Here is a 19,395-nt window from a genome sequence, read left to right as displayed (position 1 = left end):
ACCTGCTTGCTGCTGTATCTACTGGTGTTGTGGGAAATTGTGGAGAGTATTTCTACCTGTTTTCCACAATGCCATGCATGAGTTTAAACTCTCTTCATTCACCATCTCCCTCTCTCCTTGACTTTTCTCATGTCATGTTCTAAATGCCCTTGTCTGTCTGGTGACCAACACAGTAATTTCTTGTGAATGTTCATAAAGTGTATACACCTCAATAGAAAGAGAGGCATTTGTTAGTTGTAAATTTTAGAACGGTAGCTCTTTTTGCCAAATGAAAAAACAACAACAGGCAAACAAAAATGGTCCTTTGGCAAATTGATTGTGGTATTTAGCAATTGCATCAGGCCTGCATGATAGAAATAAACACACATTAAATTTTACAGTGCTCTTATTTTGTCCCACTGTGAATTTTGACATCAGAAAATCAGCAGTAGGACCTCTACTAGGCTGACCTGTACTGGTAGTTTGATTATATCTTCATTTCAAACATCCAATGGTTTCGCTAGCTCAGGGGTAGGCAACCTAAGGCTCATGGGCCGGATGCGGCCCAATCGCCTTCTCAATCCGGCCCACGGACGGTCTGGGAATCAGCATATTCTTACATGGGTAGAATGTGTCCTTTTATTTAAAACGCATCTCTGGGTTATTTGTGGGGCCTGCCTGGTGTTTTTACATGAGTAGAATGTGTGCTTTTTTATTTAAAATGCATCTCTGGGTTATTTGTAGGGCATAGGAATTTGTTCATTTCCCCCCAAAATATAGTCCAGCCCCCCACAAGGTCTGAGGGATGGTGGACTGGCCCACAGCTGAAAAAGGTTGCTGACCCCTGCTCTAGCTGCTACAAGACACCATGTATTAAATCATCTTGACTTTCATGGTGCCTATAATGGTGAAACTATTTACCTCCTTTCACACCTGGGCAACACTTCATCTTCATTCTGCTGCTTTTCATTCTCAATGAAAACCAGACTGATTTTTCTGCAGTTTCATGAATCTCAACTAGTTCTTTTCAAAGCCAAGCTTTCTGATTGGCTGTCCATTTATTCCATGATAAGTTGTTTCACAGATCAAAGTATGAAAACATGCCTGTTTGTTTTAGACTTTAGGTTAATGTGAGAGGGTCCTCCGTATTTTTGTGTGTGTTAGAGGAAAGGGTACGAGGCAGCTGTTCTCTATTCATTCCTCCCCTCCAGACAGTTCATGAATAAATGTTCTTTTCAGTGCAATATTTGGACTGTCTCTCGTTTTATTTATGTGGGAGCAGAAGGGTGGCGCAGTTTCCATAGCAATAATCCAAAATGGAATTGGAACCTTTTGAGCAACTTGCGGAATGTGGTTGTACAGGTGTTGCAACAGCTCTAAGTATTTTAATTACTATGAAAAATAGCAGTGCCAGAGCAGCTGGCGGTGATTTATAGAGTCTCTCCTGATGGGACAATGCTATTTCTGTAAGGGTGGCAATTCTTAATGGGACGTAAAGTGTTTGGTAAAATAATTTATACTGAATGACTGCTTTGGGGCTTGGTTTTAAATCAAGCCATAATGCCTGATACCTGGAGTTATGGATGAGGACAATGGACACCAAACAATGTTTATGAAAACTGAATTGTAGGCTCCAATACTACAAAGTGTCAAAAATCAGCCCCACAGCTTGCCCTGAAATGGAGACTTTGGGGATTGAGCCTCTACATTATAGCCAGTTGGGGGTGGGATCAGGGCCGGATTTAGGTTTGATGAGGCCCTAAGCTACTGAAGGTAATGGGGCCCTTTATATGTACAGCTGTCCTTGGTCAACAACAAATTGTCGCTGTTTTTTGTGTTGAATATATGCTATATGGTAATTTATGGACCTAATGGGTATCTAAAGCCATTTGCACATAGGAAAATATGTATTTTATCAAAGCAATTGTTGAACTGAAATACAATTAAGAAGAAGTATATTAATAGTGAAATAATTACAGTATTAAGCTCTAACTTAAAATGATTTTTTATTCATAACAAACTTAATAATGCAAACACATTGGCATTTGGCAGTAACAAAAGTTCCTTTAGAAACACAATTTACAAAGACTCATAATCTAGTCTCTAGAAACTTGCTATAACATGTTCCATTTTATTTGTTTTTTATCTTATATTTTGGAAATGTACATCCAGTTTTTTTCCCTTCAATTTTTTTGGAGTCCCCCAAGAGAGTGGGGCCCTAAGCTATAGCTTGGTTACCTTATATGTAAATTTGGCACTGGATGGGATATAGTCAGACCTGTCTGGCATTCAAGACCTCCTCAAACATCAATAGCAGACCATAGCATATCACTAGAGCACATAATGTGCCATGGCCTAATCTCTTCATATTCAGAGATGATTAACCTTTACATGAGAGGGGGCGGAACCTGTGGCCCTTCATATTTTGCTCGGCTACAACTCCCTACTACAACTTATGCTGGCCGAGGTTGTACACCAAACCTTAGTACAGGCATCCCCAAACTGCGGCCTTCCAGATGTTTTGGCCTACAACTCCCATGATCCCTAGCTAACAGAACCAGTGGTTGGGGAAGATGGGAACTGTAGTCCAAAACATCTGGAGGGCCGAAGTTTGGGGATGCCTGCCTTAGTACAATGTTCCTCAACCAGTGTGCCTCCAGATGTTTTGGGACTACAACTCCCATCATCCCTAGCTAGTAAGACCAGTGGTCAGGAATGATGGGAGTTGTAGTCCCAAAACATCTGGAGGCACACTGGTTGAGAAACACTGCCTTAGTACATCCAGGTCAGGTCTTTATCAAAGCAAAGGACAAATAATAAAGTTAAATTAACTAACATCTTATTAGGTCTGAATAAACCATTGGTCTAATAATCAAAGAATGATACTTTCAACTTGTAACAAGTCTCATTGAGACAATGAAGCTTTTTGCCTTATTTTACAGCTGCCCACCCCCTTTGTGGACAATACAACTTCATTCTTGCCCAGGAATCTGTGCTCTTTCCTTTGACTCATTCTGCCATTAAGAAAAAGTACCAGTGAGCTGAACAATGGTCAATTTTTCCTTTATTATTGAATGGGAAGTGTACTTGGAAGTTAGTGAAGAATTCATAAACAGTTCAGGGTGTGTGATAGGAAGAATGCCCTCATAATAGTTTTTGATGGGTAAGAACAAAGAGATCCGAGTTCCTGGTTTGAAAAACACCCAAAGTTTCAGCGGCTGTCATTGGGACATAATGGGACATAATAACGTCAACCTGTTGCTCACTTGTTGACACTTGTGCTGATGCGCTGTGCAGGTTGGCTTGCAAAGAAGCATAGAGATTTCTGTGCCCTTATGGAATGTTTGCAAACAATGAGTTGCAAGATAACTTCATCCATTTAGTATTTGTTGGAAGCAAAGATCCCCCCCTTTTCTGCTTTCCTCAGGATGCTTCGTGACGTCACCACCTGCAGCTTGTTTTTCGCTTCTTGTAACATTACTGGCCCTTTTCCAAATTGTTTTCTCTTATCTGTGCTTCCTGCACAGAGTGCAAACTCCAATAAACACGACAGTTGTCCTCTGAAGCAGAGAGGTTCAAGTGTCACAAGCGCTCCTTGTGTTCTCTATCTTAGTCCTTCCATGGCGATAGACCACTTGATACTTTGACACACTCTGTTTCTGAAGAACGTAGCCTTTTCAAACCTGCCTTTGGTATCTGATCCAGCTTGCCAAACAAACCCCACAAGCCATGTTTCAATATGGTTTATTTAAAACTAATTAAAATATTCAGTCTCTCTAGAGGTGATCCTTCACTTCGAGGACATAGAAAGGGGAGCTATGCCTTCTCACTGTTATGTAAATTCAGCAGTCAATTTCTCCTACCTAAAGGTAAAAGGACCCCTGACCATTAGGTTCAGTCGCGGATGACTCTGGGGTTGCGGCGCTTATCTCGCTTTACTGGCCGAGGGAGCTGGCGTACAGCTTCTGGGTCATGTGGCCAGCATGACTAAGCCCGAACCAGAGCAGTACATGGAAACGCCTTTTACCTTCCTGCTGAAGTAGTACCTATTTATCTACTTGCACTTTGACATGCTTTCGAATTGCTAGGATGGCAAGAGCAGGGACCGAGCAACAGGAGCTCACCCTGTCGCGGGGATTCGAACTGCCAACCTTCTGATCGGCAAGCCCTAGGCTCTGTGGTTTAACCCACAGCGCCACCCACGTCCCTTTCTCCTACTTAGTGAGATCTTAATTAATGTTATAAGTATGTATGTAGGTGTAAGACTCCTGACAGTTTCCGGTGCAGTCTTTGCATCAGCACTAGCTAGGACTGCACATTTAAGCATGAGGCAGAAGCAGCAAAGAGACTAAGTTCATAATTTGGGGTGGCTCTGATTACCTTCATGAACTGAGCCACAGATAGCTTCCGTTTATTGCCTAAATGTGATCAATTTGTAGTAGAAATGTGGCTGGGAACATCAAGGAGTTCCGTTGCCAGGATTTAGGGGCCCTTCAAACAAAGTAATCCCAGTGTGCCCTGTTAACTTAAAATAAGAGAGGTTTCTCATCACACTATTGTGACCTATCATAGAATTGTAGAGTTGGAAGGGTCATCTAGTCCAACCCCCTGCAATGCAATGCAGGAATCTCAACTCAAGCATCCATGAGAAGATGCCCAGCCAACCTCTGCTTAGAAACCGAGTAAGAGCAGTGGTGGGTCCTTGGGGGAGTAGGCAATTTTCTGGTTTTGGGGTCCCAGCAAATTCTTAATCTCTGCTACCAGGAGCATCATAGCCCAGGGAAGACAAGGTTTGGAGCCCAAGATAACCCCTGCATTCAGGGACAGCCAGGAGATGATCCCGTGGAAGCTGGCTGTATGTATGAAAAGCCTCAATATTTTCTGTGACCTGGCTGTTGAATACCTGAGTTAGGCTGCTGAACTATGTGTGGAATGGCCATTTTATGACCCAGCGTCTAGTCCAGGCATCCCCAAACTTTGGCCCTCAAGATGTTTTGGACTACAATTCCCATCTCCCCTGACCACTGGTCCTGTTAGCTAGGGATCATGGGAGTTGTAGGCCAAAACATCTGGAGGGCCGCAGTTTGGGGGTGCCTGGTCTAGTCCATTCAAACTGGGTGAATGACATGATAATCTTGATAGGACATTGGATGTGTTGGATTGTTGTAGGCCCAGCCTTTCTTTAAAAACAAAACGAAACGAAACAGGAAGCACCATTTCAAGTCAGGCTAGAGATTCTTCAATTCACATACAGCACATAAGAGTTTAAAAAAATATTTTCTTAAAGGTGTGTATTCCTGGCATAAATTCATATCACTTTGGTGGGACTGTGTTCCAGCAAAACACTTTTAAAACTGTTAATCTGTAATAAATTGTATAGGCTGCAAAACATTAGACTGTAACACATGAACTTCTCAGAGATGAACTGTATCTATAAGGAAGGCCAAGAAACTTTTTTGTTTCCCCAAACATTCTTCAGGAGTTGCTTAATGGCAATAAAACCACTTCAAGGCCGGTTCAGACTGATTTTTCTTGTGCCTGTTATTTCTAATGCTTTATTTAGATATCCCAGTTAAAGTCCTTTGCGATAAGATCTGCTCACTCGTTTCATCATGTTTGCCTTGGAGGAATAAAGAGAGTCTCTGACTGACATAACAACACCATAAAGCAAACCTATTCCAATCCAAAATTAATTAGGGGTGGAGCAGCTGACTTGGTCACCTCCTATTTGCTCACTACAAAGCCAGCAAATGTACACTGCAAGGCTCAGCAAAGAGATTGTTTTTTTATATATAAAAGAAATAAGTTGGCATTATTAATTATTACATGGGTATCTTGCTTTTCTCTCTCTGCAAGCAGCTCAAGGCTGTGAATATATACAATTATTACATTTCCACATGCCCTCACAATAACCTTTGCTTGAGGTAGGTTAGGCTGAGATAGATATTGAAAGGATCAAGGCCAGTCAGTGGAGGGATTTGAATCCAGGTCTTCCTGGCCAAGAGCCAATTGCCACATCTCACTGGCTGTGGTGCCAGGCAAGAATTCCATAATATTGATGGAGCACAGTCCTATGAGTGCCTGTTTGTTCAGGATTAAGTTCCATTAAACTACAATGTAATACTACTACTACTACTACTACTACTACTACTACTACTACTAATTTATACTCTAGCCACTCTGGGTGGCTTCCAACAGAAATATTAAAATACACTAATTTCTTAAAGATTAAAAGCTTCCCTAAACAGGGTTGCCTTCAGATGTCTTCTAAAAGTTTGGCAGTTGTTTTTCTCTTTGACATCTGGTGGGAGGGCGTTCCACAGGGCGGGTGCCACTACCAAAAAGGCCCTATGCCTGGTTCCCTGTAACTTGGCTTCTCACTGCGAGGGAACCACCAGAAGGCCCTCGGCACTGGACCTCAGTGTCCGGGCAGAACGATGGGGGTGGAGGCGCTCCTTCAGGTATACTAGACCGAGGCTGTTTAGGGCTTTAAAGGTCAGCACCAACACTTTGAATTGTGCTTGGAAAGGTACTGGGAGCAAATGTAGGTCTTTCAGGACCGGTGTTATGTGGTCTTGGCAGCCGCTCCCAGTCACCAGTCTAGTTGCTGCATTCTGGATAGTTGTCGTTTCCGGGTCACCTTCGAAGGTAGCCCCACATAGAGTGCATTGCAGTAGTCCAAGCAAGAGACATGTATAGGATTGCAGTCAAAGTGTGTCCATCCCCATGAAACGAATCATAGTCTCAATCCAATGCTGCCCTCTCTATATTTGTAAACATATAGAGCATGGTATTGTAAAGGTGATATCGGCAGGCTTTAGAAACTACTATGTCGTTCACATGCCTCTGCAGAAAAAGCAGAGAAATGTTTTTAGAATGGAAAGTGAAGGTAGTTATTACAGCGGTACCTTGGTTCTCAAACTTAATCCATGCCAGAAGTCCATCCCAAAACCAAAGCGTTCCAAAACCAAGGTGCGCTCTCCCATAGAAAGTAATGCAAAATGGATTAATCCATTCCAGACTTTTAAAAACAACCCCTAAGCTGCAATTAAACATGGATTTTACTATCTAACGAGACCATTGATCCATAAAATGAAAGCAATAAACAATGTACTGCAGTCACACAATCAATCAATCAGTAGCTGAACTGGGTTCCACGGATCCACAAAAAAAGAGAGAGCTGCAAAAACAAAAACGCAAAATAAATAGCAAAAACAGACAGACCTCAGGGTAACACTCAAAACAGAAGTGTGGCACTCGAAACAGAAGTGTGACACTCAAATTGGAAGCGTAACCTCAAAACAGAGCGTATTCGACTTCTGAAAAATGTTCTCAAACCGGAACACTTGCTTCTGGGTTTGCAGTGTTTCGGTTCCAAGTTGTTTGAGTACCAAGGCATTTGAGAACCAAGGTACCACTGTATTCAAGAAAGGTTACCTACAAACTCCAGCATATCACCTGTAGTTCCACACAGAACTGCTAAGTATAGACATAACAAGGCTGACATCACTCTCTATGGAAAATGTTACGAATACTCAGCACATTAAGCAAGAATCAAAGCGAACAGAACCTGATCTTTGACCATGGAACTTAGAGAGCATTTGGCTTGCACATTTGCAAACGAAGAATGAAAACAGTTTAGGATTTTGAACAAACCTTCAGCTGCACAGTGTTTGATGGTAAAAAAAGAAAGAAAAGTTTTATGACCTTTCAGACTGTGAAATGCGTGTGTATACCTACGGCTCCAGGCTCCGCTATGCGAATTAATGTAAAATGATTTGTTTTGCCATTGGGGGTTAAGAGATGAAACTTCGAAGCAAATTCTTAGTTTAATATCATGCAGAGCAATTGCTTAAGTAATATAAAAGATCTTGGTTCAGCGACTGTGGACATGGTACAATATCGTTTGACCAATCCTAGCAGTACCATTGAGAAAATGATTTGCTATTATTTCCTTCTCTTATCTCTGAGGCTGAAGTAGCTGGATCCCATCATTTGACAAAGGAATATGTGGACATACCTGTGTATATTTTTCAGATGAAACCAACATACTGTAATAGAATCTATCTAAAACTTATGAGAGCACTGTTTGTTAGACTTTCTCTGAACATTGTGTTGCCAAGAAATGCAGGGACTTTTTTTGGCAGAAATATATTAATCAGACCTCCTTGAGAATGTGTTCAGAAATATTAAAATGGCAGATGGATGAAGAGTCAGATAAGGACAAGCAGGACAAGTAATTGAGATTTTATTCATTGTGAATGCTTCTCCTTAAATTTTGCACTTCTTTCCTGCCTGGGAAAGCTGGGCTCTATGGCTTGGAGGAAAGTGTATTGTGTGTGCCACCTTGAAAAAAGCGAAGTGGAACACTGCATCCATTGTGACAGCTTTGGGAAAGGAGAGCAGCAGCAAGACATTCAGGAAGAGATGTCAGAAGGACATAATGGATAGGATGGGAAGCCGTAAGTCATTAGAATACAGATGGGGTGGGTTGGAAACATTCATGCCGAGATGTTCCAGCAATTTGTCTGAATGGGATGACCCAACTGGAAACTATACAAGATACACCCCTACCCATGCCATTGTATTACTCAAATATGGATAAGTAAAATGTAGTTCTAACATCATGAGTAGCATAGTAAAATAATCCTTGTGGGTTTTGTTTTTTGTTTTTCTGAGCAACTGTAAAACTGCCCAGGAAATTTTTGATTGAACAAATGCTTTGAATAAATAAATATACCGCAAGCATATTACGCAAGCAGTTTTCCATTAGCAGTGTGTTATGCATACTGAGTCTATAGTTTATTCTTTGCCTTAAAACTTTCAAATTCCATTAGCCCTCCTCCCAAACAAAACTGCTGTTTTTGAGATATCTACTGCCTTCCTTCCTCTCTTCCTAAGCCATCTAGCCCAGAAAGACTCGGCTGGGGAGTCCATATGACACATTCCCTTTCTTTAGCCCCCTTTGCCCAATCCCTGATGGGAAGGACTTGTAAGGTGCCATTTCTCTCTTGCAGTGTCTTCTCTCTCTTGCAGGGTGACCTCTTCCATGAGTTGTGTAGGGTGACACGCACCTGCCAGGTGAAAAGTGGCACCCGCTTTTGGTGCAGGAAACCCTGCCTCCTCTGTGATTTTCCTTGGGAGAGGATGCTTGGCAATTTGAAAGGAAGATAAAAAGGATTTCTCTCCAGGCAGATAGTTGTAATATTGGAGATCAGTGCAGAAAACAGGGCATCGTTACAAAGGTCTCTGGGGGTAGGGTGCCCAGTAGTATCTTGGGCACTGCTTTGACATTTGCTTGCACCTCTCTTCCCTGGGTCAGGAAGCAGTGTGGCTGCTCCAAAAGCCGGTTGCAAGCTTGCCCCATGAAAACAAAACCTGCATCCTCTGCTTGGCTTGTAGGGCAGAGAGCAAGGCATCAGTGATTGTGTGCAGTGCATCTCTCCTCTGAGTGTTTTGGCTGATTGAGATTCAATAGGCTATGGCAAAGGTTTTCAACCTATTCAGGTCCATGGTTCCCTTAACCAACTGCATTCTTTCTGTGGCACCCCTGTGGGGCTCAGGAGCCCAGTTATGTCACCCCTTGTCTGCAGAGCCGGCAGCCCCTCACTCCTTTTCGAAGGATTGTGGTCGTTCCGAGAGGTTTGGTGAGTATCGGGAGGAGGGATGCCACAATTTGGTGATATTAAGAGAAGGAGAGGTGGGTCTCATTAGATCTTATAAGATGGGCTTTCAAGGCCATGCTTGCGGGAGAATTTAGGTGGACTTTAAGTACATGTTCCAGGAAGGAGTTCACCCCTTTTCAGACACCCTCCCTTGTTGAGGGTTCCCTCGGCCTCCTCTCCAATCCCCTCTCCTTGGGAGTCCCCTGGGCAGCCGCAGCTGCTGTCCCTGGTCTCTGAGCTACCCCCTTCTCCTCACTGCCCCACAGGGGCCTGGGAAGCACCCCTTGGCCAGCCCCAGAGGCACCATTCACCTGGAGAGCTTGTAGCCAGGGTTGCTACAACAAACAGCTGTGCAAGCCTTTGGGAGGCAGAGACCTGAGAGAGCATCAGAGGAAGGGAGGGGATGGAAGAGGGGCAGAGGCCAGTGCTGCCCGCGGCACCCTTGACCATTCAAGTCACCCCAGCATGCCACAGCACACTGGTTGAAAACCACTGGGCTACGGGGATGTCATTGGACCAGACCCATGATCTATTTGTAAGAAGTCTCATTGGGTAGGACAGCTGTGCCTTGCAAGGGAAGAGGGGAAGTGTTGGTGTAGCCAAAAAAACCACAACTGGGTTTGCATTGAGGCCAGACGGTTGCAGAGTCCGGGTTTTGTGCCAAATTTTCATGGCTGTTTTTGGTGTGGGGAGGGGAGTCTGCCTCCCCATATGTTCTCTGAAAGCCTCCTTTTTAAATCAACAAACTTGGCATTCTCCTATTTGTTGCTGTTCCATGCCACTTTGGCTCACCTCTCCCCTGAAATCTTCTTGCTATGTGATCCAACCAATCAGGGATCACACCATCAGAATTATGATGTCACAGCTGCACATGGCTGCTCGGATTTGACTAAGGCGTCACAGAGACAAATAAGAGTGATAGCACTGCTTCTTGCCTTGAATGGGAATACATTTCTTTTTATCAGTTTCAATCCCTCTACCCCCTTTCAAATGATCACTGAAATGTGACACATATATTTGTGTGAGTTTCTGCACTGGGAAAATTACACACAGAGAGGGAGGGAGGGAGGGAGGGAGGGAGGGAGGGAGGGAGGGAGGGAGGGAGAAGGAGAGGGAGAGAGATGCATTCTGGATTCAGCTCGGCCCTGGTCCAGTCCTATTTCATCTTTTGTGGTGTAAGAAGAGTCTTGTAGACTAGTTCTAGGACAGCGTTAATCAGAAGCAGTAGAAACATTGAAACTTTCCTTTGGGAAGGTCACATGTTCAAGCAGAGCCTGACACAAAACAAACACAGATTATTTTAATTGTCTGCCTCCTAAAAGGCTGGCACATTGTATATTTTTAGAGAGCCAAATTTATTTATTTGTTTCAAACACTTGTCTGTCTCATCCTCTGTCATGCTGATGCTTGAAGTGTTGCCCAAAATACATAACTACAAAATCAATTAAAACTCAATCCATGTTTCATTTTGTTTTGAAGGGGGGGATGCATAAAGCATACACTTTTTTAAAAAAAATAAACAACAACAAAAACAAACCAAAACAAACCCTGAAGCAAACAAAAAATAATAATACCAGCAAAAGTTAAAACATACGAAATCAACCAGAACATCAGAACCAAATTTAGGGAGAAGATCCCATTTTCAGAAGAAAAAAATGGTTAGGAGGATTTAGCAAAGCCACAACAATGATTCAGAGATGAACTGACCTTTTTACACGCAACTTTCTCTGTCTCTGTGTCTCTCTCGGTTTTGTTTTGCTTTCTTGGAAGTATCTAACACTTTAATGCGGAAGCACAAGTCTGAATGGCTGCCAGGGTTATTGTGAAGAGCCCGTTTGTCCTAAATGCTCAATGAGCTGTGGGAGCCAAGGTTGCTTAGCACCCCATAGAATCAAGACCTCAAAGATAAAAAAGGCTAGCTTGAGCTGTAGCTTTCTGGGGTGTGGTGTGGACATAAATAAGAAAATTAAGGAGAGCGCAGTTTTGTTCCACTTCAGTAATTGCCGTGGCTCTTTAGCTAGCAAGCTCTAGCTGGTACTCTGTGGATGCAGCTTGCCCTCTTGGCCAACAAACTGGTGAGTGTATTCGGGACCCTCAGAACTGAGACACGAGAGGCTGCATCGAAATGGCAGGCTTTGTAGCTGGGCTGAATTAAGGTTTTAGACCCCTTTGTGGATTTTGCACTGGTGAGATTGGGGGAAACTGCCCATATGGATTAATTTCCCACCTTCCCACAATAACCAAAAGCCAAGGGAGAATAAAATTGGGATTGAGTATGTTTTACGTCATGCCATTTTGTTCCGGTTTGGAACTCGTGCAGCACCCGAGCTCCGTTTCAGAACTGCAAACGGCAAGAGAGCTACCATGTGTGCAGATGATAATGATATGTTTGTTTTGCATGTGATAAGAGAGTGCGGGGACAGATAAAGTGGGGCTTGGAATCACATGCTGCTCCTGATCTATTCAAGGGATTGCTCCTGAGTGGAGAGAAAGCTTTCAATGTCAAGTCAGGGCTGCTCTCACTAGTCTCCAACTGTAGGTGCTCCAAAGAGGAGAAAATTGCATTGGTAAGAACTTTGGTCCATAGAAGCACAACATGACAAGGTTCTTGGGGACCACAGGCTGGTAGACTGGGAGAAGAAAGAGGAAATGGGGCCTGGAAATCTTGGGAAAGAGCCGCAGTGGTGCAGAGGTACCATTGTGGAAGGACGGAGAAGCATGACATTTCACAGACTTGTGGAATTGTAGAGTTGGAAGGGGCCCTGTGGATCATCTAGTCCAACCCCCTGCAATATAGGAATATGCAGCTGCCCCATAAGGGGATCGAACTTGCAACCATGGCATTATCAGCACCACACTCCAAGCAACTGCGCTATTGGTGGACAAGTACCTGGTGACAAGGGATGTGTTGTGGTAGCAAGGAGATTCAGATCAGAATCTTGGATCTTCTAAGAGTGATCCCTTGTACCAGTGCTCTTCTGCTGGGCTTAGTAATCCCCTTGGGTCCAACTTGTATTATTGGTTCTTCTTCTCTTTGCTGTGCCCCACCCAGTTATTGTGACAGAGCCCTGCTCTTCCCTTTCCTGATATCACCCTTGATTGCCTTTATCATACAACAAGTCAGAGTAGAGCCCCTGCCTTAATCTTCTTGATCTCTTTCTCCACACTTTGGTCCCTGAACATCTCACCAGCTTCCATGGCCTGCCCATTCCTGCCTTCTCTGGATTCTGTCCTCAACCTACCATTTGACCTCTGATTTTTGTTCCACCCCCCTCTATCCAGAAAGCTCAACTGTCCTCCCCACACTGCCCCAATCCCCAATTACGTGACATTGAATCTCTTGGTCCGATGAACACAGGCACAGGCTCACAGTGTGCCTCTATTGGCTAATTTTTGGGTGCCTGGTCTTTCCAGTATACTGCTTCCACCATTATTTATAGCATGCTGTTAGTGCTTTTGTACCAGTTTAGTCTTCCTGTGTCACAAACTAGCTTTTACATCTACAGTGATGCATTTTCTGTTATTGTCTGAATAAACTTGTTTTCTTTTGTTCCTTCCACTGTGAGGACTTACAAACTTTCACATGCTTACAGCCGGCTCTTAGACCTCTGAATCAGGGCACTGTGTACATAATCTTGAGAGTGTAGGGCAGACAAATGGAAGAGGGAGAAAAGAGTTTGGATGTAAGTTCTAGGAAGAACTAATTACAGTGGAATTCCCCAAGCATGTAACTGGTGCCTACTGACATTTTAATAATAAGAACATGAAAATAGGATCCACATTAATTCCAGCTCACACTCTTCAGCATCTTAGAGAACATCAATTAAATTTCCCTCGTCTCTAACCTAATCCAAACGTCACTACAACATGATCATATGCCTTTTTATATATATAAAAGGGAGGGGGAGGAGAGAAGAAACTTCAGTGGCTTGTGGCATTTCCAAGGAAAAGTTTTCTAGCATCAATGGAATAATGTGCGTAGAGTGTGTCACATATATCCAGTGGGGTCCCCCCCCTAAAAAAAAAGTTTAGGAGTACTCTCATTTTGACTCAGATAGAAAATCACCATTTTATAGTTCAAATCAGGAAAAATAAATACAGTAAATGGACAAAAGTACAAAGGTGCACAAAATGTTTAGGGGTATGTGTACCCCTTCATCCCCCCCCCCCCAGAAAAAAGCACTGCATATAACTTTTATGTAAAATAACTTACTGCCATACTAATGTAATGGGGACTTTGACATTTCCAAAACCCCATCATTGATTTTATATTATATATGGATCTGTTCAACAGCAAAGAACTTTCCTTTTGTAATTGTGAAGCTTTGTTTTGCCTCCTCCTGCAGCCTCCTTATTTGCTCTTGAGTTGTTCTATTAAATGATAACTTTCCAGCAGCTCCTGTATGGTACCTTCATTACTTCTACTCATGCCTCTGAAACACACTTTCATTGCGATGATCTGTAAGAGAGGGGTCATTTTGCATTGCCGCTATGACAATGCTAGCGCATTAAGATCCCACTTTGGGGTAAAGGTTATTTTAGATTATCCAGGCTTCTACATCATTGTTCTGTTTGATTCTCAGTTTGACAGATGCTGCATACTTTATATAATGCATCTCATTGTTTTTAATGTGAGCTGCCTTGGGAACATATTATATACCCAGAAAAGCCGTATGCAGTTTGCATTCTGAAATTAATAAATATGCCAGAATGAATCATTTCTACAGAACAATTCCCGATCTACTTGGTGCTTTGTGAAAGAATTGCCCCACCTGATTGGGGCTGCCAGTTTTAACATCACTTGCTTGTGGGTTGATGGAGAGGATGACCTCTCAAGTTGCATTGTCAGTACAGAGAGTGGCAATTTCTTGTTCAGTGACAGTGTGTGTGTGTGTGGTCTTGATTGAGCAGGCAACCCCACAAATTGGATATGAAGGTTGGTTGGGCTTCATATTTTTAAAAAAGTTAACAACAAGTAGGCAAAAATCCCTGTTGGTCTCATTCCATAATCTTATGAATCTTTCGTTACATAATGGAAATTATAGCCTCCTCTAAGTTATATTTCTTTCCAAAAATAACACCCTGAAATCACATCCATGCCTCTGCTAGCACTGGAAGTAAATGTTGTACAAAATGGGAAGAATTAAAAAAACCGAATGAAATTTTAAATAATTTAGAATATGTTCTTTAAAAAGCTTACACATTTTATTAGTTTTTTTCAACAAAAGCCTAAAGCTTGTTTTCATTGCTATTGTGATGATGATGATGGTGGAATAGGATGTCCCTATTTTCATTGGAGAAATGTTGGAGGGTAAGCTGTTCAAGATTGGCCAGGACCCTGAAAAGGAGCAATCCCCTTAGGAGTCATTTTCCTGCAGCAGGTCCTTCTTACACCCTCTGTCCCAAACAACCGAGTGCCTATTATATACATGTTCTGCATAACTAATATCCAATGTATGCATTTTCTAAATTATAGAAGTTTCGGTTATACAAACACGCTACGAAACAAATGCCTTTTAGCTGCTATGCCCATTCACTGTTGAATCATCTAAGCACTGCTGGTTGAAATGTCAACAAAACAGCCTATTAATTATAATTTTAAAAACTACTTGAGAATTCAGGCCACGTTAACAGAAAACAGGCTACATTAACAGGAAGTGGTCAGACCTGATCCTCTGATTGTTGGTGAGATGCCTTTTACCTGTTATTCAATGTGCTGTTACATTACATCATGTCTTGCTTAGAACCACAAGAAACTCATTTAGTCTTCTCTGCCAGCAAGAGCTGGAAATGGGGATTGGAGTTTTCTGTGTTCCAAAAGCTGCATGTAACCCATGAGGTTCCTTGGGGAAAGAAATCTGGAGGGAAACAATCAAGTTCTCTACTTCTGGCAAAGGGGTGAAAATGTACATAGACATACTAGGGATGTGTGGAATGATTAAGTTCTGCCCCCCAAAGTTTTGGCAGGAAGAATGAATCCACCCAACTCTGCACAAACTCCAGACTGGGGTTGAGACATTCCACAATCCATTTCAGCCATCCACAGAGAGGCCAGCTGCCTGGCATATTAGATGCTTTGGGGCAGAAGATATCAGTCCTGTATACCTGAAGGAGCGTCTCCACCCTCATCATTCAGCCTCATCACAGCCTCATCATTCAGCCTCATCACTGAGATCCAGCACCAAGGGCCTTCTGGCGGTTCCCTCATTACGAGAAGTGAGGTTACAGGGAACTAGACAGAGGGCCTTCTCGGTAGTGGCACCCGCCCTGTGGAACGCCCTCCCATCAGAGGTCAGAGAGAAGAACAGCTACCAGATTTTTAGAAGACATCTGAAGGCAGCCCTGTTTAGGGAAGTTTAGGGAATGTTTAATAGATTATTTTATTTTTCTGTTGGAAGCCACCCAGATGGGCGGGGTATAAATAATAAGTTGTTGTTGTTGTTGTTGTTGTTGTTGTTGTTGTTGTTGTTGTTGTTAAGCTTGCTTGGCTATGGATGGTCCATTGACCACCCACCCATCTGCTCCAAAGCCTCTGGCATACTAAGAGAGAGTTCAGTGTGGTGTAGTGGTTAGAGTGTCAGACTAGGACCTGGGAGACCAGGGTTCAAATCCCCACCTGGCCATGAAGCTCACTGGGTGACCTTGGGCCAGTTACTGACTCTTATCCTAACCTACTTCACAGGGTCATTGTGGGGATTAAATAACGAGTGGGGAAACCAGGCATGCCACCTTTAGCTCCCTTGAGAAAAAAGTGGGATATAAATGCAGTAAGTGAATTAATAAATATTGCCAGATCTTTGGTGTAGACTTGACATTCAGGAATGGCGGGTAGGTGAGATGTAGTTGTGTCCACCTGTCTTGAACCCGCTGGAAAGTAGCAGGTCGTGAGTCTGCTCCACAAATGCTTCCACCCCAAACAGAAGCCATGTTCTGACCCAGACTGTTGTTGGGGACACAGCACTAGGCTTTGATTCAAACAAACACATGAACGAAATCTTTGCCATGCATTATCATAAAGAACTTGCATAAAGTTTGCATAAGATTTACATTATTATGATCCGGCAAGCTTCCTTGCAAGTAATCTGGAAATGGTAGCTAGGTGGCGAACAAGGAGCCTCTAGCAGATACCCTCAGAAAACGTTCCCAAGAGATTTCATGGATGAAACCTTGAGACCTACACAGGTTCAAGTTTATGGTGTAAATGTGCCTTTAGCCTCACAATGAGCAAGAACATATGGAGATACCTTCTGCTGAATCCAACCATATATTTGGTTGTATGAACTCATGATTTGGTTAAGGGTTGATGAGGTCTACAGTTGGTGTGGCATAAAAGTCACTCACACAGATATGGCAGGATAAACTTTTAGGAAACAGTGTTTCCGACTCTTGGTATTGACAAAATCCTGAAAATATAATGGTGATCAGAATATCTACCTAATAGATATCTAGATGTGGTGGAGAGTAACTTTAGCCATGAAGCTCCCTAGGGGATCATGGGCCATTCATTGTTTTCTCAAGGAATCCTAAACATACCTACAAGGGAGCAAGCACCCTTTAATTCAGTAGGGTTTTGCAAGTAAAGATGCTTAGGGTCATATGCTGTCAGTCTCCACTTCTGACCTTAATTGGTAGAAATTGGTAGCTACATCTTCATGTCCCATCTAATTTAGGAGGTCAAATCAGTTGAGAGCAATGGTCCCTTCTGCCTTCGGAGGCCATGGATCTGACTGCCAAAGGAACCAGCTGCAGTCAACTTCTGTGGACTCCCCCATCCTTCTGTCAATCATCATTGGCCAAGTACCACCTCCTCCTTTTTTTACAGGATCTGGTTTCAGTTAGATGAATTACTGTAGGCTGTTCTAGTGCGGATGACAGCACCGTTGCATGACATTCAAGTCTGCATAACAGCCTCCTGCTCTGTGCTATTTATGTCTGTCTTTCAAATGTTTAATAAACACTTTTATATTGACATATTAAGGCGTCTCTATTGAGACCAATCCAAGTAGTATTTTGCTCCTACTAAACATAGATTCCAGCTCGTTTCAAGCATATTTATATTCCCATGTTCAAACTATTGTACTTTACTTTGATCTATTTTTAAAGCACAGAAGAATAAGGCAAAATTTCAAAATGAAGGGGCAACTGAGTCCTCTGTTTCCCTTTCCTTCCCAAATCATTCCACTGGTTCTTTATACATGCAGTATAAGGACCTCCTTAAATGGAAGGAATTACACAAATGGTCCATACATGTATGGAGAAGAGAGCAAGAAAAACTCACTATAGAAGGATATAGGGTGCAAACCATTTTTACATTCCACTAACTTTCAAGTATTTTATTGTCTAATATTCTGTTGGGAGCTGCCCAGAGTGGTTGGGGAAACCAGCCAGATGGGCGGGGTATAAATATATTATTATTATTATTATTATTATTATTATTATTATTATTATTAAATATTATTAAATATTATTATTATTATTATTATCGTCGTCATTATCTCACTTGTCTTGTTTTCTACAAAATCTAGCATTCTTGTGTGGGCTTCTTTCCTAATCTTAATTTTTTAAGATTATCTATATTCCCAAAGCAAGAATAACATGATTACACTCCCAGCTTCCAATGGAAAAAAGTGCTATTTAAAGCCTCTGTATACACCATACATATGCCACAGTGTATGTAGGGTTCTAAGCAAAGTCCTACTGCAAAGAAAGGCAGGGAGGGGGAAAAATGTGTGTGTGTATGTGTGTGTTGCAATAATTCATTTCCAATGTTATTGTAGCTCTCCATGTAAAGCCACCATATCTTTACATGGTGACAAGGACACAGCTGTCAGATTGTGTTCAACCAGAATCTGCACAGGGTAAACAGTGGGTGGTGCAAGTGGTAGGTCTTTCATTCATGAGCATCTATGGTATCTGTATCTTCCATCATCTATTTTCCCATTCATGAGCATCTATATTTTTGTTAGATATGAAGCGTTGGTTCCATAGTTATTGGATTTCCAATAACTGGAATGCGTCCAGTGAATCTTGCATAGCAAGCTGGTCATCTGGGGCAGCAGTGGCAAACAATATGCATCTAAAAATGAAAATTACGATTATGCACGGAGATAAGAGGCTTTGTCAAGAGGAGTGTCTAGACAGAGCCGCAAGTGAAGGTGGAAACACAGGAGATAAGCATCTGTCAAGGATGCTTTACATCAGGGGTGGGGAATCTCTAGGTCTCTCTGGCCCTTGGGACTTTCTCCAGACTATGCCCCCTACCAGACCACACTCTCTCTTTCAAGGCCACAGCCTTTGCCTCACACTTTCTTGAGTGTTTGCCTGGCTCGAATGTGTCATTGAATTCTGATAATGCATCTTGCTTGATTGTTGGAGGATAGACAGGGGAGTCGACATGTGTCAAAACTAGCCTACAGTGGTGTTGTTGTTGTTGTTTAGTCGTTTAGCCATGTCCGACTCTTCGTGACCCCATGGACCAGAGCACGCCAGGCACTCCTGTCTTCCACTGCTTCCTGCAGATTGGTCAGACTCATGTTGGTAGCTTCGAGAACAGTCCAACCATCTCATCCTCTGTCATCCCCTTCTCCTTGTGCCCTCAATCTTTCCCATCATCAGGGTCTTTTCCAAGGATTCTTCTCTTCTCATGAGGTGGCCAAAGTATTGGAGCCTCAGCTTCACGATCTGTCCTTCCAGTGAGCACTCAGGGCTGATTTCCTTCAGAATGGATAGGTTTGATCTTCTTGCAGTCCAT

General features: G+C 42.7%; 1 protein-coding gene across 4 annotated transcripts in view; it reads left to right on the top strand.

The window, feature by feature from the left end:
• KCNJ16 (potassium inwardly rectifying channel subfamily J member 16) overlaps positions 1 to 19,395 on the top strand; it is a 52,491-nt gene that overhangs the window by 17,852 nt on the left and 15,244 nt on the right. The window contains exon 1 of one of the 4 annotated variants that reach the window (XM_035104074.2): positions 10,763 to 11,719. The exons of 2 other annotated variants lie outside the window; for them this stretch is intronic. The gene's annotated coding sequence lies outside the window, so the exon portion shown is untranslated. One more of the 4 variants, XM_035104073.2, reaches the window with a different exon arrangement.

Source organism: Zootoca vivipara, chromosome 2 (genome assembly GCF_963506605.1).
Source record: "Zootoca vivipara chromosome 2, rZooViv1.1, whole genome shotgun sequence".
NCBI lineage: Eukaryota > Metazoa > Chordata > Lepidosauria > Squamata > Lacertidae > Zootoca > Zootoca vivipara.
The sequence above is the reverse complement of the archived record's forward strand: the minus strand, read 5'-3'. Positions and strand labels throughout refer to the sequence as shown.